Genomic DNA, 22,153 nt, shown 5'->3' on the forward strand with positions numbered 1-22,153 from the left:
ATCACTATAACCACATCAGCTATAAATCCAAGCACACAACTCTCCACTATGTCCACGAAAGAATAATTCTGAATTTCAGTTTTCTTCCTGAAAGCATTTCTATTTCTTTCGTCATAGACTTTACTCATTCCTTCCGCAATCCAAGCTCACTAAAAGTTCAGTCATTTGTCCTGGAGACTTTTCCTCCCCATGACACAATACAACTCGATCCTGTGAAGAAGGGATGGACTCGAGATTACTCACACTTAAATCACGGAAAAAAACATAAATAAATAACGAGTGAGACGTTTTGCATAACTTCAGCAAGAAATCACCTTTATATTCTGAAAGGTACGGCCAAAAAAGCTGAAGTAAAAATACGGTCTAATCAGAGGGTTCAGATCTTTATCTCAATATCATCAGACTGGATCTCTTTATCACCTCATGTCTCAGATATGTGCAGTTTTTTTTCCCTGAACTTTTCTTGGGAGAAAATTCCAGACCTTTGACTTTTTCCACACTTTCTATGTTTTCTTTTTTTTGGCTCATTTTTGAAGATTGTTTAATGGATTTTTTTTTTTTTAAGGCAACAGACGATCATTTTCTGATTCCATACTTTTTCAGATCTGGAATTGAGTGCCTTTAAATTCAAGACATTTCCAGACCTGTTCTTCTTCTTCTTCTATTATTATTATTATTATTATTATTATTATTATAAACTGGGTAGATAATTAACGCTAGCTTTTTCTATTTTTTATTATTATAATTTTTTAGAAAAAGAAAAAAAATCTGGGTTTCCATACTTTACAGGTCTGGAAATTACTTTTTGTTTTTTTTTTTTAAATTCCATACTGTTCCAGGTCAGACGTTGATGTTGCTGTTGTTCTTGTTCTTCTCTTTCTTTTTCTTCTTCCTTGTCTTTTTCTTTATTATTATTATTATTATTATTATTATCATCATCATCCAGGATTCTGTGCATTGTCTTGCAAAAAATTTCCAGACATTTCCTATATTTTGTTTTTTCTTGTTAATTTTTGAAGGCCATTCAGACTCCAGAATACAGGTTCTGGATAGTACTCCACGTCAGCTGTCGTTGTTGCCTGTCCCTGATTTCCGCATCCCCGGTTGCCGTAGCTCTCCATTCCCCGAGCGTTTGAGATCAGCGGCGTTCCGTCCACCCGAGTCGGTCCTCATTACCCGGTCGCTGGACGGTGACAGTGATTGATTGAAGGATGATTGGTGACTGCAGCTGAGCGCTTGTCTCCTCTTTCAGCTGTTTTGTCTCTCGCTTTTCTCACCTTGTAAAGTTCCTCGAGCGGCGGTGGAGTATGGAACAGGTGCTGCTCGACCTCACGGTCTGAATCATGCCTTTCCACGACACCAGTGTGGGCTGGGAAGGACTGCTGTGGCACAAAAACACACACCAAACACACACCAAACACTCCAAACACATGTTAAACACACACCAAACACACACCAAACTCTCCAAACACATGTTAAACACACACCAAACACACACCAAACTCTCCAAACACACGTTAAACACACACCAAACTCTCCAAACACATGTTAAACACACACCAAACACACACCAAACTCTCAAAACACATGTTAAACACACACCAAACACACACCAAACACTCCAAACACGTTAAACTCTCATCAACACACACGAAACATACATCAAACGCACCAAACACACATTAAACACACCAAACACTCCAAACACATGTTAAAAACACACCAAACCCACACCGAATACTCCAAACACACGTTAAACACACACCAACACACACACACCAAACACTTCAAACACACGGCAAACTATTACCAAACACATGCCAAACACACACCAAACATGCACCAAGCACGCACCATGAACCCGGCAAACACACGCCAAGCACACATCAAAGACACACCATGAACACACCAAACACGCAATAAGCAAACATCAAACACACACCAAACACTCTAAACACATGTTAAAAACACACCAAACCACACCGAATACTCCAAACACACTCCACACACTCCAATCACACGCCAAACACAGCAAACTATTACTAAACACACACCAAACACGCACCAAGCACACACCTTGAACACATCAAACACACACCATGAACACATCAAACACACACCAAACACACACCATGCTAAAATTTGTACTAAAATTTCATCTTCTGTCAGACACACAGAAATCATCGCACATTTGGGCACATGGCCAAAAATAAAGGCTCTACTTAAAAAGCTGCTTATAAAATCAAGCTGAATCAGTGTTACGTATCAAAAACCTAAAATCCCTCGATATAAGGTTAAAAGTCATCGTGTCATGCTATTGTTTCTCCAAACACACCATGTGATCAGGTTCTGAAGAAAGAGTTCTGTGTGATCGACGTGTTTGCGATGGACGTCGTGGCCTGCTGTGGTGCTGCAGTAATCCGGCGTTGAGGGGAAACAGGAGCAGGACATTGATCGACCTTCTCTCTCTGCTCACGATTGTGCTGATGCAGGTGATGCAGATCTCCACCGAGACCTCACTGCTGTCAGACTCGCTCTCGTCCTCCACAGATCACAGCGAGAGACAGAGAACATCACTAGGACGGTCACAGAAAAGGTCGAAGTGACACGTTCTGGAGTTCTGGTCTTAAATCACAGATAAAGCGAAATAATACTATTTCAGACTTTCAGAACTTCACGGTAGTACAGCAAAACAATCCTACGTTCATGCTAGAAACTGTAGTGCTGATCATGATGTTTGTAGTTTGTCGCTTGTGGGCGTGGCCTGTCCAGCAGGTTTAGAAGACAAACTGTAGCCAAAATATATAATCTACAGCCCAGTATCTGATTTATACACACGGTCTAAAAAGTTTGATTTTCAGGTCTGTGATTTATGCTAGCTGTGCTAGCTACGCACGCTCACCAGAGTCACCAACGATCTACGTCACTTCCTTCCAAGCTTCTTCATAATGTCTCTATACACATGTATGAGAGCTCGTGTATGACAGGATAAGATAAAACCACAGTTTTGTTCTATTTTTTTCAGGAACTAAAAGCAGTTGTGAGCAGGAAACTGAAGAAATGTTTCGAGACAATCGCTTAGATTTGTCACTTTACAGCATCACAACTAATTTGCATAGAATTGAGAAAATCTCAGTTCAAATGTTGCGTGACGCTGAAATTACAGCTAACATGCTTTCCCTTTGATCTAGCTAGCATCTTCGACTTTGTACTACAGAGATAATGCTAGTTAACCTTATGGCAATTATATTTTATATATTTTTATATTCTCTGATTCAGAGTTTCATGCAAATCATGAGGCTTCTGCAAATCATAAATAGCTGATCCCGCCCACTGAGGTTGATTGACAGTTGAGCTTGTCATATAATAAACTAAAACAGCACGTGCTTTGTGTGTGTATATACGTATGCGTAATAATTTATGGAGGAATAATTTTTGTTCTCCAGATGAATATTAATATGTGTAATTTTGTCCCGCGTGGTCCATCATAACGTGCGTGCATTTAAACTGACAGGATAAGGTCACGTAAGGTCGACTTTTTTTCTTCTGGTCGTGACTCTGGTCTCTCTCAGATTCAGCCCGAGACTCATCCATCTGCAACACAACCACGACGAGACGAGGCCAGGAATATCAGAGCACATCCTCCTCGTCTGAAATACCCTCAGCGCAGGAATCCTGATAACTCTGTCAAGATACACAAGGTGCTTTTTTGTTTTTTTAAAGCTCCGTCTTCTCACGCCTCAAAAATGCAAAGCAGTAATAAGCAAGAACGGCGGCGATAATCGAATTTCTCTCCTTGTCAGGACGCTTATTTATCACCTTGGACCTGAACGGAAAAGTCCCATCAGGAGCGAGGAGGTCCGAGCCAGACTCGGCTCCAGGCATGCGAAATGAGGTCATGTGTACGCAATGTTGATACGGAGCGTTTCTGCTGCAGCGATTTCACGTGCCACTCTCTGGAGGACCTCTGAGAGGGTGATAAGTCTGAGCGTCCTTCAGCAGATCACTTGGTGTGTGTGTGTGTGTGTGTGTGTGTGTGTGTGAGATGAGAGTCTCGAGCTGGCTTTTGGCGTCAGAGCTACTTCTCTACTTTAACACGCTAGCCGACAAAGAGACGAATAAACAACTGTGACGCTTTAACGCCCTGCATTACATCCTGAATTTCCCTGGTCCTGTCAGTAACGGATCGCTCCGCATCAGCTCTAAACACACGGCCGTGACTCATACGGAGGCAGATGGACATTTAGCATTAGTATTAGCGTTAGCGATAGCGTTAGCATTAGCATTAGACTGCTACTGCATGCTACAAGCTCTGGTCATGAGATCATACAGTTTATACTTAATGCATAAATACACGTAAAACTCTATTTATGTGTAACCTGTTTATCCTGCTGTTGTACTCAGAAATAAGCCACGATACAGAAGATAAATGAAGTTTATATTTCTGTTTCACGCAGACCTCACCGACAAGCGGGATACTGAAGTGTACGGAATACTGAAGTGTCGGGAACACTGAAATGTACAGAATAGTTAAGTATAGGGAATACTGAAGTGTACAGAATACCGAAGTGTACGGAATACCAAAGTGTAAGGAATATTTAATTGTAGAGAATACTGAAGTGTAAGAAATATTTACATATAGGGAATCCTGAACTGTATGGAATACTGAAATCTAAGGAATATTTAAATATAGGGAATCCTGAACTGTAGGGAATACTGAAGTGTAAGGAATATTTAAGAATAGGGAATACTGAACTGTAGGGAATACTGAAGTGTAAGGAATATTTAAATATAGGGAATACTGAACTGTATGGAATACTGAAGTGTAAGGAAAATTTAAGTGTAGGGAATACTGAAGTGTAAGGAATATTTAAGAATAGGGAATACTGAAGTGTACGGAATACTGAAGTGTCGGGAACACTGAAATGTACAGAATAGTTAAGTATAGGGAATACTGAAGTGTACAGAATACCGAAGTGTACGGAATACCAAAGTGTAAGGAATATTTAATTGTAGAGAATACTGAAGTGTAAGAAATATTTACATATAGGGAATCCTGAACTGTATGGAATACTGAAGTCTAAGGAATATTTAAATATAGGGAATCCTGAACTGTAGGGAATACTGAAGTGTAAGGAATATTTAAGAATAGGGAATACTGAACTGTAGGGAATACTGAAGTGTAAGGAATATTTAAATATAGGGAATACTGAACTGTATGGAATACTGAAGTGTAAGGAAAATTTAAGTGTAGGGAATACTGAAGTGTAAGGAATATTTAAGAATAGGGAATACTGTACTGTATGGAATACTGAAGTGTAAGGAATATTTAAGTGTAGGGAATACTGAAGTGTAAGGAATATTTAAATGTAGGGAATACTGAAGTGTACGGAATACTGAAGTGTCGGGAACACTGAAATGTACAGAATAGTTAAGTATAGGGAATACTGAAGTGTACAGAATACCGAAGTGTACGGAATACCAAAGTGTAAGGAATATTTAATTGTAGAGAATACTGAAGTGTAAGAAATATTTACATATAGGGAATCCTGAACTGTATGGAATACTGAAGTCTAAGGAATATTTAAATATAGGGAATCCTGAACTGTAGGGAATACTGAAGTGTAAGGAATATTTAAGAATAGGGAATACTGAACTGTAGGGAATACTGAAGTGTAAGGAATATTTAAATATAGGGAATACTGAACTGTATGGAATACTGAAGTGTAAGGAAAATTTAAGTGTAGGGAATACTGAAGTGTAAGGAATATTTAAGAATAGGGAATACTGAAGTGTACGGAATACTGAAGTGTCGGGAACACTGAAATGTACAGAATAGTTAAGTATAGGGAATACTGAAGTGTACAGAATACCGAAGTGTACGGAATACCAAAGTGTAAGGAATATTTAATTGTAGAGAATACTGAAGTGTAAGAAATATTTACATATAGGGAATCCTGAACTGTATGGAATACTGAAGTCTAAGGAATATTTAAATATAGGGAATCCTGAACTGTAGGGAATACTGAAGTGTAAGGAATATTTAAGAATAGGGAATACTGAACTGTAGGGAATACTGAAGTGTAAGGAATATTTAAATATAGGGAATACTGAACTGTATGGAATACAGAAGTGTAAGGAAAATTTAAGTGTAGGGAATACTGAAGTGTAAGGAATATTTAAGAATAGGGAATACTGTACTGTATGGAATACTGAAGTGTAAGGAATATTTAAGTGTAGGGAATACTGAAGTGTAAGGAATATTTAAATATAGGGAATACTGAACTGTATGGAATACTGAAGTGTAAGGAATATTAAAGTGTAGGGAATACTGAAGTGTAAGGAATACTTAAGAATAGGGAATCCTGAACTGTATGGAATACTGAAGTGTAAGGAATATTTAAGAATAGGGAATCCTGAACTGTATGGAATACTGAAGTGTAGAAGGCTCTGAAGTGTAGGGAATACTGACCTGTACGGAAAAAGCTGGATGTTGTTAAATGACGTCTTGGAAACGTTTTATTTTAAGTGAAATTTACGAGTTTGTCGCCCGAGCTCTGAGGTGAACGATGATGACACTTAAGCTCGGCACATTAGACTTTCACTCTCAAATATGTGTCACTCAACGCACAGACAGAGTGGGATTTATGATCTCACACACACACACACACACACACACACACACACACACACACAGGCGCTGTGTTACGTGACACTCGATGGTTACAGTGACACTGTTTGGTCATGCTGTTTCGATCCAGAACAAAATGCACTCCATGGCAGCTGATACTCACACTTTATTACTCAATTAGAAAAAAAACACCAGTTTGCGGCAGCAAAAAGAATTTTTTTTCATAATTTTCTGCTCCGGCTGATTTTACAAAGTGTGTCATGACTGTCTTGATGGTTTGGACCTCAACTATGTAACTTAGTGCTTAATGCGGTTTTATTCAAATAAACACTAGATGCTACGATTCTGCTATTTTTCTTCACTCCGTCGACGCGTGCAGCTGTTCTGCTGCGATTCCACACCGCTGAGAAATTTCAGACTTCGGGAAGCTCGAATATTATTTATTTAACTCGTAAAAAGAAACAATGCATGACATTTCTGCGTGTAAAGACCACGGGGAATCTGAATTTTTACAGATATTGCGCTTCAAGGTTTTGACTCTCTGATTCAGATTTTAGAAATTTTTTTCATTTGCCAATTTTCTACTTTCTAAAGACGCTATTTAATAAATTTCCTCACATTTGAAGTTACAGGAGAAGTGAACTGTACGCTGATGTGAAGTTTTTTAATAAACCTTTATTGTTTTATTAGCCAAAGGTCAAGTGTTTACGGAATACTGAAGCTCGAAGTTTACGGAATACTGAAGTGTGTGGAATACTGATGTGTACGGAATATTGATGTGTACAATATACTGAAGTGTATAGAATATGATGTGTACGGAATACTGAAGTGTGTGGAATACTGATGTGTACGGAATATTGATGTGTACAATATACTGAAGTGTATGGAATATGGTGTGTATGGAATACAGATGTGTACGGAATACTGAAGTGTATGGAATACTGATGTGTACGGAATACTGATGTGTACGGAATACTGAAGTGTGTGGAATACTGATGTGTACGGAATATTGATGTGTACGGAATACTGAAGTGTGTGGAATACTGATGTGTACGGAATATTGATGTGTACGGAATACAGATGTGTACGGAATACTGAAGTGTACAATATACTGAAGTGTATGGAATGCTGAAGGGTACAGAATACTGAAGTGTATGGAATAATCAAGTATATGGTGTAATGGAATGTAAGGAATACTGTAGTGTAAGGAATACTGACATATACAGAGCACTCAGGTGTAAGGAATATTGAAGTGTACGGAATACTGGAGTGTATGGAATACTGACATATACGGAACACTCAGGTGTAAGGAATACTGAAGTGTACGGAATACTGGAGTGTACGGAATACTGACATATACGGAACACTCAGGTGTAAGGAATATTGAAGTGTACGGAATACTGGAGTGTAAGCAATACTGTAGTGTACGGAATACTGACATATACAGAACACTCAGGTGTACAGAATACTGCAGTGTACGGAATACTGACATATACGGAACACTCAGGTGAAAGGAATACTGGAGTGTGGCTTTAAATTATGTACACTATGTACACGTGTGTCCATTTGACAGGAAGAAAGCAGCTCTCACCTCTCGGATCGTTGTGAATCTGTCCCAGTGGAGCTGGACTTCCAGGGAAAACACAGTCTCACGTGCACGAGGTTAAATTTAGACCTGAACATGGTCCGAAACGGGAAGCATCCCGACAACGAGCTCGTGTCTGTGCCAAGAAAAACGACTCAGGGTCAGATATTTATAGAGGCTTTGTGGCCGACTGATCGACTCTGCTCGTGCATTTTTTCTTCTTCCTTTCCAACCTGCGTGTGGAACAACAGATCGTTAAACATCACTAAACACACACGATCCAAAAATGAGCATATTAGCAGATTTCGTAGCATCACATTAGCATTGATAATTAATGTTTAAATTTTGGCAGTTAATTTAAGCTCAGTGTGGGTTTTAATTCACCTCAAAACTAGCTCATGGGTCTAGCTCATGTTACTGTGGTGCTAGTTCATGGATCGTTTACGGAAATGCTAATTTCTGGGTTAGCATGTTTACTATAATGCTAGCATGTAAGATAAACCTACATAAAATGATTGTATTTAGTAAATAAAATACTAAACCAAATACAGAAACTTTAAAAAAGCTGATATGTGAAATTTAATATTTTGTGCCAAAAATGTATCAAAATGCAGTGCTAATACTTTCAGTTACAGTTATTTACTATATTGCTAATTAGTGAGCTAGCATATTTACTCTAATGCTAGTTCATGGGTTAGTTAGTTTGCTATAATGACAGTTTGCCATTTACCATTTTTGCTGTTATGCTAGTTCATGGATAGTCTTATAGCACGATGATAGTTTACAAATTAGCCTATTTACTATCGTGCTAGTTTATATGATAGTGTCTATATTCTCTAGTTTGTCAGTTAGCATGTTTACTATGATGCTAATTAATGAGTTAGCATGTTTACTATGATGCTAGTTTATAAGATAGTGTCTATATTCTCTAGTTTGTCAGTTAGCATGTTTACTATGATGCTAATTAATGAGTTAGCATGTTTACTATGATGCTAGTTTATATGATAGTGTCTATATTCTCTAGTTTGTCAGTTAGCATGTTTACTATGATGCTAATTAATGGTTTAGCATGTTTACTACGATGCTAGTTTATATGATAGTGTCTATATTCTCTAGTTTGCCAGTTAGCATGTTTACTATGATGCTAATTAATGGTTTAGCATGTTTACTATGATGCTAGTTTATAAGATAGTGTCTATATTCTCTAGTTTGTCAGTTAGCATGTTTACTATGATGCTAATTAATGAGTTAGCATGTTTACTATGATGCTAGTTTATAAGATAGTGTCTATATTCTCTAGTTTGTCAGTTAGCATGTTTACTATGATGCTAATTAATGAGTTAGCATGTTTACTATGATGCTAGTTTATATGATAGTGTCTATATTCTCTAGTTTGTCAGTTAGCATGTTTACTATGATGCTAATTAATGGTTTAGCATGTTTACTACGATGCTAGTTTATATGATAGTGTCTATATTCTCTAGTTTGTCAGTTAGCATGTTTACTATGATGCTAATTAATGAGTTAGCATGTTTACTATGATGCTAGTTTATATGATAGTGTCTATATTCTCTAGTTTGTCAGTTAGCATGTTTACTATGATGCTAATTAATGGTTTAGCATGTTTACTACGATGCTAGTTTATATGATAGTGTCTATATTCTCTAGTTTGTCAGTTAGCATGTTTACTATGATGCTAATTAATGGTTTAGCATGTTTACTACGATGCTAGTTTATATGATAGTGTCTATATTCTCTAGTTTGTCAGTTAGCATGTTTACTATGATGCTAATTAATGGTTTAGCATGTTTACTATGATGCTAGTTTATATGATAGTGTCTATATTCTCTAGTTTGCCAGTTAGCATGTTTACTATGATGCTAATTAATGGTTTAGCATGTTTACTATGATGCTAGTTTATAAGATAGTGTCTATATTCTCTAGGTTGTCAGTTAGCATGTTTACTATGATGCTAATTAATGGTTTAGCATGTTTACTACGATGCTAGTTTATATGATAGTGTCTATATTCTCTAGTTTGCCAGTTAGCATGTTTACTATGATGCTAATTAATGGTTTAGCATGTTTACTACGATGCTAGTTTATATGATAGTGTCTATATTCTCTAGTTTGTCAGTTAGCATGTTTACTATGATGCTAATTAATGGTTTAGCATGTTTACTATGATGCTAGTTTATATGATAGTGTCTATATTCTCTAGTTTGTCAGTTAGCATGTTTACTATGATGCTAATTAATGGTTTAGCATGTTTACTATGATGCTAGTTTATATGATAGTGTCTATATTCTCTAGTTTGTCAGTTAGCATGTTTACTATGATGCTAATTAATGGTTTAGCATGTTTACTATGATGCTAGTTTATATGATAGTGTCTATATTCTCTAGTTTGCCAGTTAGCATGTTTACTATGATGCTAATTAATGGTTTAGCATGTTTACTATGATGCTAGTTTATAAGATAGTGTCTATATTCTCTAGTTTGTCAGTTAGCATGTTTACTATGATGCTAATTAATGGTTTAGCATGTTTACTATGATGCTAGTTTATAAGATAGTGTCTATATTCTCTAGTTTGCCAGTTAGCATGTTTACTATGATGCTAATTAATGAGTTAGCATGTTTACTACGATGCTAGTTTATAAGATAGTGTCCATATTCTCTAGTTTGCCAGTTAGCATGTTTACTATGATGCTAATTAATGGCTTAGCATGTTTATTACGATGCTAGTTTATATGATAGTGTCCATATTCTCTAGTTTGCCAGTTAGCATGTTTACTATGATGCTAATTAATGGCTTAGCATGTTTATTACGATGCTAGTTTATATGATAGTGTCTATATTCTCTAGTTTGTCAGTTAGCATGTTTACTATGATGCTAATTAATGGTTTAGCATGTTTACTATGATGCTAGTTTATATGATAGTGTCTATATTCTCTAGTTTGCCAGTTAGCATGTTTACTATGATGCTAATTAATGGTTTAGCATGTTTACTATGATGCTAGTTTATAAGATAGTGTCTATATTCTCTAGGTTGTCAGTTAGCATGTTTACTATGATGCTAATTAATGGTTTAGCATGTTTACTACGATGCTAGTTTATATGATAGTGTCTATATTCTCTAGTTTGCCAGTTAGCATGTTTACTATGATGCTAATTAATGGTTTAGCATGTTTACTACGATGCTAGTTTATATGATAGTGTCTATATTCTCTAGTTTGTCAGTTAGCATGTTTACTATGATGCTAATTAATGGTTTAGCATGTTTACTATGATGCTAGTTTATATGATAGTGTCTATATTCTCTAGTTTGTCAGTTAGCATGTTTACTATGATGCTAATTAATGGTTTAGCATGTTTACTATGATGCTAGTTTATATGATAGTGTCTATATTCTCTAGTTTGTCAGTTAGCATGTTTACTATGATGCTAATTAATGGTTTAGCATGTTTACTATGATGCTAGTTTATATGATAGTGTCTATATTCTCTAGTTTGCCAGTTAGCATGTTTACTATGATGCTAATTAATGGTTTAGCATGTTTACTATGATGCTAGTTTATAAGATAGTGTCTATATTCTCTAGTTTGTCAGTTAGCATGTTTACTATGATGCTAATTAATGGTTTAGCATGTTTACTATGATGCTAGTTTATAAGATAGTGTCTATATTCTCTAGTTTGCCAGTTAGCATGTTTACTATGATGCTAATTAATGAGTTAGCATGTTTACTACGATGCTAGTTTATAAGATAGTGTCCATATTCTCTAGTTTGCCAGTTAGCATGTTTACTATGATGCTAATTAATGGCTTAGCATGTTTATTACGATGCTAGTTTATATGATAGTGTCTATATTCTCTAGTTTGTCAGTTAGCATGTTTACTATGATGCTAATTAATGGTTTAGCATGTTTACTATGATGCTAGTTTATATGATAGTGTCTGTATTCTCTAGTTTGTGGGTTAGCATGTTCATTATATCAGTGTTTATCTATTTATACTTTATTAATACATTAATATATTCATTTATTTTTATATATTTTTATTAAGTTATTCTCGTCAAATGTGTGAATTTAAATGTTAGCAGTGTGAAAAATATTAAACAAAATGTTCACAGCAGCAGTGGACTGATTAAAGTCTGAATGATGCTTGACCCTGGCCTCTGCCTTAATGAACAACACACACACACACACACACACACACACAGAGTCGAGGGCTTTGATCGGCGCTGAAATGAATGTCATGGCTGAGGTGCTCGACTCTGTGGGAATCACCTCGGCTCTCTCCGAGCTTAGCAAAAGAAGCTAATAAAGGGCCGGTTACACACACACACACACACGCGCGCGCGCGCGCCACACACACACACACACACACACGGTTTGGTTCTGATGGCTAATCATTTGTTGGTTGTTATGTAGAAGCTCAGATTTATGCAGCATGAGAGGTTTCAGGATTTCATTGTGACTCGGAGTTTATATACAGTGTGAGGTGTGAAGGTCGCCCGTGTGTTTGAACAATATTTCACGTTTACGGCGCGATATTCCATACATCAAAGTCCGATTTCAGGCCACAAATTAAAATAAGAGAGAAGAAAGAAAAGCGAGGCGTTATTGCTCCGATGACGGATCGCACGTCTGCTTAAATATACGGCTGTGTTTTAGGAACCGCTCTCCAGATGTAATATTATCGTTGTCTTAAATCCCTAAAAAAAAGAAAAAAAGATAAAAATGATTTCTATTCGGAGCGCTGGACTACCTGAAGTACGCCCCGAAGGGTTGATCCAAAGGTTCGCTCATTTGGAACGAGGTTTACTGAGACGTTTGGATGGAGGGAGAGCGACAGAGATGAGTAAGAAAAGAAGAGGTTTAGACGAAGAGAAAGGTAGAACGAAAAAGACGAGGGAGAAAAGATTAAAAAGAGAGATGTATGTAGAGAGCGAGAGAGAGAGACAGAGAAAATAATTGAGATTATTTGGTTTAAGAGAACGTTTGTTTAAAATCTGATGAAGAGACAGAGAAAGAGAGCAAAATAAACGGAGAGATAGACACAGAAAAAAAGACGCAGTGGGAGAGAGAGATAGTTGGAGAGACAGAAAAACAGCAGGAGAGAGTCGAAGAGATGCAGAGAGAGAGGAGGAGGTTAAAAACAGAAAGAGAAAAGGAGTAAGGAAGAAAAGATTTGGAGAAAAGGGGGACATGAGATAGAGAGATAGAGAGAACTAAAGAGAAGGAAAGCTGGAGAGAATGAAAGAGGTTGAAAGAGAAAAAGGATTAAATGAATAGAGAGAGATGGAAAGGTGTGAGAAGAAAAAAACAAGAGGAAGGAAAGAATAAATGAAAGGGGTGGGAGAGAGATAAGGGAGGGAAAATGAAAGGGGATGTAGAGAGAAGGTGAGGAAAAGAAGGATAGAGAAAGACAATGATGAAGAGAGAAAGAAATGGAGGGAGAGAGAATGACAGAAAGATAGAGAGAATGAAAAAGATATTAGGATATATAAACTGACAGATGAATAGAGGAACAATTTAGAAAGAAAGAAAGAAAGAAAGAAAGAAAGAAAAAGACAGGAAAGGTTTGAGAAGAAAAAAGATAGATAAGATAGAGAGCAGAAAGATAGAGAGCATGAAAAGAAAGAAAGAAAGAAAGAAAGAAAGAGACAAAACAAGACAGAGAGACAGGGGAAAGGTGTGAGAACAAAAACACCAAAATGTTTAGAAGAAGAGAAAAAAGTAAATGACAGATGAGGGAGGACAAAATAAAAAGGGGGATGAAGAGAGAAAGTGAAAAAAAGAATGAGAGAAAGAGAATGATAAAAATGAAGGGCAGAAAGGGAGAGAATGACAAATAGAGAGAGAAAAAGAAAAAGAATTAAGACATCTAGAGAGAGAGACAGATGGATAGAAGGACAGAATTAAAAGAAAGAAAGAAAGAAAGAAAGAAAGAAAGGTCAGAGGATGAGAAAGAGCATAAGAAACACAGAGAGAGAGAGAGAGAGAGAGAGAGAGAGAGAGAGAGATGAGCTAATCTGATATCAGGGAGGACGGTGAATTCTTCAGTCGTTCCTTCGGGAATCTTTACAGAAACATCAAAGCCACTTGGAATTTTTTTTCTTGCCATCTCTTCTTTCTTTTCTTTTTTTTATCCTGTGTTGCAATTATTCCATCACACAGCCGAGTGACATCATTACCCAGGACTAATCCCCCCAAGCTTTCATATGGACACTCAACCCAGTGATGCATGCGCACACACACACACACACACACACACACACACACACAGGAGCAGCACATTAATACACACACAGTATCGATATTTTATATAAATATGGATTTTTTTAAGAGAAACGTCAGGAGAGAAAGTGTCGATACTTCAGTATCAATCTGTCCATCCTTAACTCTAAATATTCTCAACATCCTTCTCTCTCTCTCTCTCTCTCACACACACACACACACACTCACACACACACACACACACACGTTAATCCCTCCATCCCCTGCAGCAGGACAGGGCGTGTCTCTCCATCTCAGCTAATGAGCTGCAATGAGAAGCTCGAGTAAACACAATCAATGAAAGTGAGACAGACATAAAGACAGACAGACAGAGGGAAAGAGAGAGAGAGAGAGAGAGAGAAAGAGAGAGAGAGAGAGAGAGAGAGAGAGAGAGAGAGATGAGATAGACAGAGACAGAGAGAGAAATAGAAAGATTCAAGGAGAGGCATATAGATGTACAGAGAGAGAGAGAAAGAGAGAGAAACTGATAGACAGACAGAATTGAAATGATAGAGAGACAGACAGAACGAGAGACAGAGGGAAAAAGAATGATAGAGAGACAGACAGAAAATGGCAGAGAGAAAGAGAGAGAGAGAGAGATTGAATTGCCTGAGATAGAGACAGAGAGAAAAAAGAATGAGAAGGACAGATATTTTTAGAGTGACAGACAGACAGAGAAAGAGAGGAAGAGAAAGAGAGAAAGAGAAAGAGAGAGAGAGAGAGAGACGGAGAAAGAGAGAGAGATACACTCTCCTCCTGCACTGTCTATTCAGCCACTTCTGTCTGTCTGTTAGTCATTTATAATTACAATTAAATCCTAATTCTATCTATCTATCTATCTATCTATCTATCTATCTGTCTATCTATTCTCTTTCTAAAGCCCAAGGTCGCTTTAAAAATTATGTAACACAAAGTAATAAGCAAAATAATAATAATAATAATAATAATAATAATTTTTATACGCACTGTGCGTAATAATGCTAATATTAATAACAACAACAACAATAATAATAACAATAATGATAATAAAAATAAAGACATCAGTACAGCACACCTCTCTCTCTCTCTCTCTCTCTTCTCTGTCATACAGATTACAATCTCTTCATCCATTATTGATGACGTTAAACTACTAGCTGCATGCTGAAAGTGCTGCGTGGGAGATTTGTCGCTAATCCAGCGCAAAAAAAAAAAAAACGGTCGAGGAACATAATGAAGGAGAGAGAAAGCACAAATGTCAACAGTTTCACATAGGGACTGGATTATACACACACACACACACACACACACAACCCCCTGCACTCATTTATCTCCCCGACCCTGGCTCTGTCCATCTCTGTGTCGAACACGCCTTCTCTTTTCCGCTAGCGCTAATTAATCTGCGCTCGACATTCTCGAGTCTCATCTTTTTTTCTCGTTTTTTCTCCTCCACGCCCTATCGAGCGTCTCTCGTTTCATTACCTCTGTGTTTTTTCCCCGCTTTTATCTCCCCTCCGGCTGCCCGGTGGCGTCTTCATCGATCTCGGATCCTCTCCAGCTGCCCCATCGGTCCCCGTGCATCTGCAATTAGCCGAAAGCTCTCACACGGATATTTACCTCCGATATTTACCCCAACACACCTGAGCTCGCCTCGTTAGCCATTACGCTACACATGCTAGGTGTCAAGAGTGCAGAAAACTAGCAGCGCACTAGTTTCCCTCTGATGGAAGCCCCGGTGTGGCCATAGAGTTACGTTTATGATGCTAATTTAGAGCCAGGGGCTTAAAGTTGATGGAAACACACACACACACACACACACATCTGGATCTTCAGAGGAAACTGGATTCTTACATCACACTTGGCCATTTGGAAAAATGTCTTGTTCACTGTAATGCTAGTTTATGAGTTAATCTGTTTGCTATCACACTATTTTGTGGTGAGTGTGTTTATTATAATACGGTCATGTGAAAAAGAAAGTACACCTTTTATCAGGGCCTAAATAACAATTGTGTGGTCTTCACCAACTTCTATAAACAAACTAATAATCTTAGATGATGACAAAAAACTCAACATATCTCAATATCTGGTTATTTTTTCCCAAAAAGTAATCCAACCTTCAGAAACTTTCCTACTTCCACAATCATTTAGAGAGTAATTAGCTGCCAGGTGTTACTAATGAAACACACAAGATTAGTTAATCATCAAGAAGTGTGACTTCCTCTATAAAAGCAGAACTTTTTGGTAGTTTGGTGTTCTGGAGCACTCAGGTGTGTGTCTACATCCTGCCAAGAAGAAAGGACATCAGCTTTTTGACCTCAGAGAAGAAATCATCACTGCTCATCAATCTTGCAAGGGTTATAAGGCCATCTCCAAGCAATTTGAAATTCACATTTCTACAGTGTGAAGGATTGTTTACAAATAAAAAGCCTTCAACATACTTGCCAGTCTTTCCAGGAGTGAACATCCCAGCAAATTCAGTCCAAGGTCAAACTGTTTAATGCTGAGAGATTTAAAGAAAACCCCAAGAGCTACATCATGTGACCTACAAGCCTTTGTAAGCACATTAAATGTTTATGTTCATGACAGACTGAACAAGTACAGCTTTTATGGAAGGGTGACTAAGAAAAAGCTCCTTCTCTCCAAAAAAGAATATGGAGCACATTTCAGGTTTGCAAAATTGCATCTGAACAAACCACAAAAGTTCTCAAGCAATATCCTTTGGACTGATGAGACCAAGGTGGAGATGTTTGGTCATCATGCACAGCGCCATGTTTGGTGAAAACCAAACACAGCGTATCACCACAAACACCTCATACCAGCTCTGAAGCATGGTGGTGGCAGTAGGGTGATGGTTTGGGTTTGTTTTGCAGTCACAGGAGCTGGGAAACTTGTAGTCATTGAGATAACGATGATCTTCACTTTATACCAGAAAACTCTTGAGACAAATGTGAGGCCATCTGTCCAGCAGCTTCAGTTGGGCTGAAATTGAGTTATGCAACAGGACAATGATCCCAAACACACCAGAAAATCGACATCTGAAAGGCTAAAGAAGAAAAAAATCATGGTGATGGAATGTCCAAGTCAAAGTCCAGACCTCAACCCCACTGAGATGCTGTGGTGAGATCTTAAGAGAGCTGTCCATAAACCAATGCCCTCAAACATCAATGAACATCTATGAAGCAATGCTGTAAAGAAGAGTGAGTTAAAATTTCTCCAAAATGATGTGAGAGACTGAAAAACACCTACAGAAAACATTTACTTCAGATTATTGTTGCTAAAAGTTGTTCTACATGTTACTGAATTATAGGATGTACTTATTTTCCCACCTGGTTTCTGAAGGTTGATTTACTTTTTTGGGGAAAAAAATAACTACATTTTGAAATTTGTTGTTTTTTTGTTGTCATCTGAGGTGATTTGTTTGTTTGTAGAAGTTGGTGAGGACCAAACAATCGTTATTTAGGCTCTGATGAATAAAAACCTAGCACTGAGAAAGGAGAGTGCACTTTCTTTTTCCCCACAACTGTATAATCCTGGTTTACTCTAATGCTAGTTTGCATGTTAGCCTGTTTACTGTAATGCTAATTAGGTAAAGTTTAGCCTCTGTACTATAACCGAGAAGATTCATGAGGCTGATTTAAATTCAATAATCAGTAAAAATCATTTGCTGAAAGATTTATAAAATATTTAACAGCACACGTGCTTCCTGAATGTGATTCTAAACGTTCACGCGCTAGCATGAGCTAGTCGTAAAACAGAAGAGATACTAATCCAGTTCTATGGCTACAAACATTAGCGCTTAGCTCAGTGTTTCTCCTGATATTAAATTAGCAGCAGTAAAGAAGCTGCATCACGTCACTGATGGACATTCGGTGCTGCAGTAAATGAGGTATTAATAGTTTATAAACAGGAGCCAGCATTTGAGTGAGATTTAAATATATGGTGCAGCAGCTAGTGCTGCGTTAGCCTCTGCGTGTGTGTGTGTGTGTGTGCTTACACGGCTACTGTTGGCCGCATTAGTGCTTCGTCGTCCTGCCAGAACTGTGAATGTTAACCACAGCGTGTGTATAACTGCAGTAATATTATTGGCTTTATGAAAATCGTTCAATGGTTTGGAGAGCCGTTAGCAAATCGTCCATGCTAATTTGGCTAATCAAGGGCTCTTGTAGTCATTAAGCCAACGAGGCAGTAAAAATTACGTAGCGGAGGCTTTAAACGAGAAGCGCCGCTCTGTGCGACATGCACGCCGTCTCCTCCTGTCCCTCAGCCCCGCTCTCGTTTTCCACTTTTCCACTTCTGCATGTTAGCAGTACATAAACTGATCCGGTTTAGGATTTACAGCTTTCAGGAAAAACACAGCGTTAGCTGGAAAGTGGAGCGAAACCTTCGAAAATGCTGTGAAATGACATTTAATTATTTAAAATTGATCGTGTGGGAGAGAGTCACGAGTAGCTATAAAATATACCTGTTTGTCTTGTTTGTAGTTTTTAAAGGTGCCGTAAGCATCTTTAGCATTAAAATGTGCGGCATGTGGATTTAAGTCTACAAGTGAATGTTACTTTTGGGCAAAAACTATTAACAGAGGCAAAGAGGTTCTACTCAGTTCTCCATCCCTAAAGATGTCAAAGATGCTTACTGCAGCTCTAAAATATATTAATTTATCTTGTGTGTAATTTTTAAAGCTGTAATAAGCATCTTTAGCATTAAAATGTACAACATGTGAATTTATTTCTACTAGTGAAGGTTACAATTTTTAAGCAAAAGCTGATAACAAAAGCAGTAAGCAGATGCTTACTGTCGCTTTAAAATATGATAATGTCTTGTTTGTAGTTTTTAAAGCTGCCATAAGCTTCTTTCGAATTAAAATGTGCAACATGTGGATTTTCTTCTACTAGTGAATGCTAATTTATTTAGGCAAAAGCTAATAATGGAAGCAAGGAGATTCTGTTCGGTTCCTCTTAAGATCCTTACTGCAATTTTAAAATAGAATCGTTTGACTTGTTTGTAGTTTTTAAAGCAGCAGTAAGCAATTTTAGCTTTAAAATGGGTTTACATCTACTAGTGAATATTAAATTTTTTTAAGGAAAAACTGATAATAGTAGCAAGAAGATTCCTTGCTAAAGATGCTTACCGCAGCTCTAAAATATATCCATTTATCTTGTATGTAATTGTTAAAGCTGCAGTGAGCATTCTTTAGCATTAAAATGTGCAGCATTTGGATTTACTTCTACTAGTGAATGCTAATTTTCTTAGGCAAAAGCTAATAACAGAAGCAAGGAGATTCTGCTCAGTTCTCCATCTCTAAAGATGCTTACTGTAGCTTTAAAACACAATCATTTGTCTTGTTTGTAGTTTTTAAAGCTGTGGTAAGCATTTTTAGATTTAAGCTGTACAGCAAGTGGATTTTACACCAACTAGTGAATGTTACGTTTTTTTAAACTTATAACGGAAGCAACTCGGTTACTTGCTTAAGATGCTAAAGATGCTTACTGTAGCTTTAAAATAGAATCATTTGTCTTGTTTGTAGTTTTTAAAGTGGCAGTAAGCATCTTCAGCATTAAAATGTGCAGTGTTTTTGGGGGTTTCTCGGTTCTCCGTCTGTCCTTCAGGATCAACGACGGGTCACTAGCAGAGAGAGAGAGAGAGAGAGAGAGAGAGAGAGAGAGAGAGAGAGAGAGAGAGAGAGACGCCCTCTTCAACCTCGTCTCGCGCTTTTTATCCTGAAATATTTTCTTTTTTTATCAAGAGGAAAAAGTCCTAGAGATTACTCCTTGATGAAGATGAACACACACACACACAAACACACTCTTTTTAACAGCCTGGATAACACTGTATATGATTAGCACATCATTCAGTGCATAATGCCTCATAGAAGTGTTATAACTGATGCAAAGAAAAAAAAAACAGCATCTTGCTATAAGATGTTCATAACTGTTATGGATTTTGTATCTTCTGTCTGTACAACATTATAAAACTTCTCATATCATACTGAGATAACTGACATAATTCTGACATAAGGTGCTCATAACTGCTCATACCTGCTTATTACGTTATTCACTCTTTATGAACATGTTATGAAGTCTGTATGAATACAGCATTTTATGTTATGATGTCCGTATTTTCACTTACATCAATACCAATTATACCTCTGAGTTTATTGACATAAGCTGCTCATAAATGCTCAAAACCTGTTTATTACACTAATCACTCTTTACGAATGTGTTATAAAGTCTTCCTGAATGTTAATTTGTTATGAAGTCAATATTTTCACTTACATCAAAACAAATTATAAAATATGTCATGCAACACTGAGACTAATAACATAATGCTGACGTAAGGTGCTCATGAATGCTCATAACACCTGCTTATTACAAGTGAGCTCCTTATTACGATTAGGAATGTGTTACGAAATTTTAATAAATCTGTTTATATAAAAGAAACTCATCAAGTCATCTTATAAATATTGACATAAGGGCTTCATAGATTCTCATAAACATTAAATATTTCATACATAAGATAGTGTTCTATATCGATTCGCTTATAAGTGTGTTATGACATCTCCATAGCAAAATCTGTGAACTATTAATTATTAGGTTTATAGAGTTGCATACATAATTCTATAATTATACTCAATATTTTCTATTCAGTGCTGTGGTTATAATGTGTTATAAACTAAATATTATCTGTTATGTCACAGATATAATCCAGAATCCAGACATAACATTGACATTAGCTGCTTGTTAGCTGTTTATGAGCTCTACATGATGTTTCAAATGTCTGTGATTTGTCTATAAATATATTCAATGTTTTATATTTAATAATGTATTCTTTATTCAGTGGTTATAAGTGTGCTATGAAGCCTGAATATTTTCTTAGTCCATTTATGTTATAAATTATTTCATATGATTATGGAAATCCTGACAGCATAAAACTGACATACGCTGCTCATAAATGCTCAATGACTGGTTATGAAACGTTATTCACTCTTTATGAATGTGTAATGAAGTATATTTTTGTGCTTTTGCTTCACGAAAAATCTGTGTATGTTATAAAATCAGTTATCGTCTTATGAAAATTGACATAAGCCCTTCTTTAATCACTAAAGTCATTGCATTAACATTCTTTAAATGTCTTCTTTATTCAGTGGCTATGAACCTCTTATGTCAAGATCGATTAATTTTATAAAAAATGCCATTTTGAGAATCCTGACGTAAGGTGTTCATAGAGTCTGACGGATTATTATTATTAATTATATTTAATGAACATCTTATATATAATGTTTTAGATTAAATCAGATGAACCAAACCTTATGAATGTGTTATAAACAGCTATTTTATAACTCATCTCATGATGATTTATATTGTTATAAACTGTTCATAGATTCTCAGGTATTAATGTGTAATTATATTCAGTGTTCAGTATCATGATGTATATTCAGTTGTTATGTCTGTTTTATTAAACTTAGTCAATTTACTTTATAAATCATGTCATGTTATGAATAATGACATAATAGTGACATAAGCCGTTTATTGTGCATTATTGAGTGAATATTATACTTCATGCATGTTTTATGACGTTATTATAAAACAGCACTTGTGCAAAAACACTTCCAGGCCTCTCTCGGCATCACCTTCAGCCCTTATGTCACCCCACATACCCTCTCTATTCAAAGCTTATGAATGCGT

Source organism: Pangasianodon hypophthalmus, chromosome 7 (assembly GCF_027358585.1).
Source record: "Pangasianodon hypophthalmus isolate fPanHyp1 chromosome 7, fPanHyp1.pri, whole genome shotgun sequence".
Classification (NCBI taxonomy): domain Eukaryota; kingdom Metazoa; phylum Chordata; class Actinopteri; order Siluriformes; family Pangasiidae; genus Pangasianodon; species Pangasianodon hypophthalmus.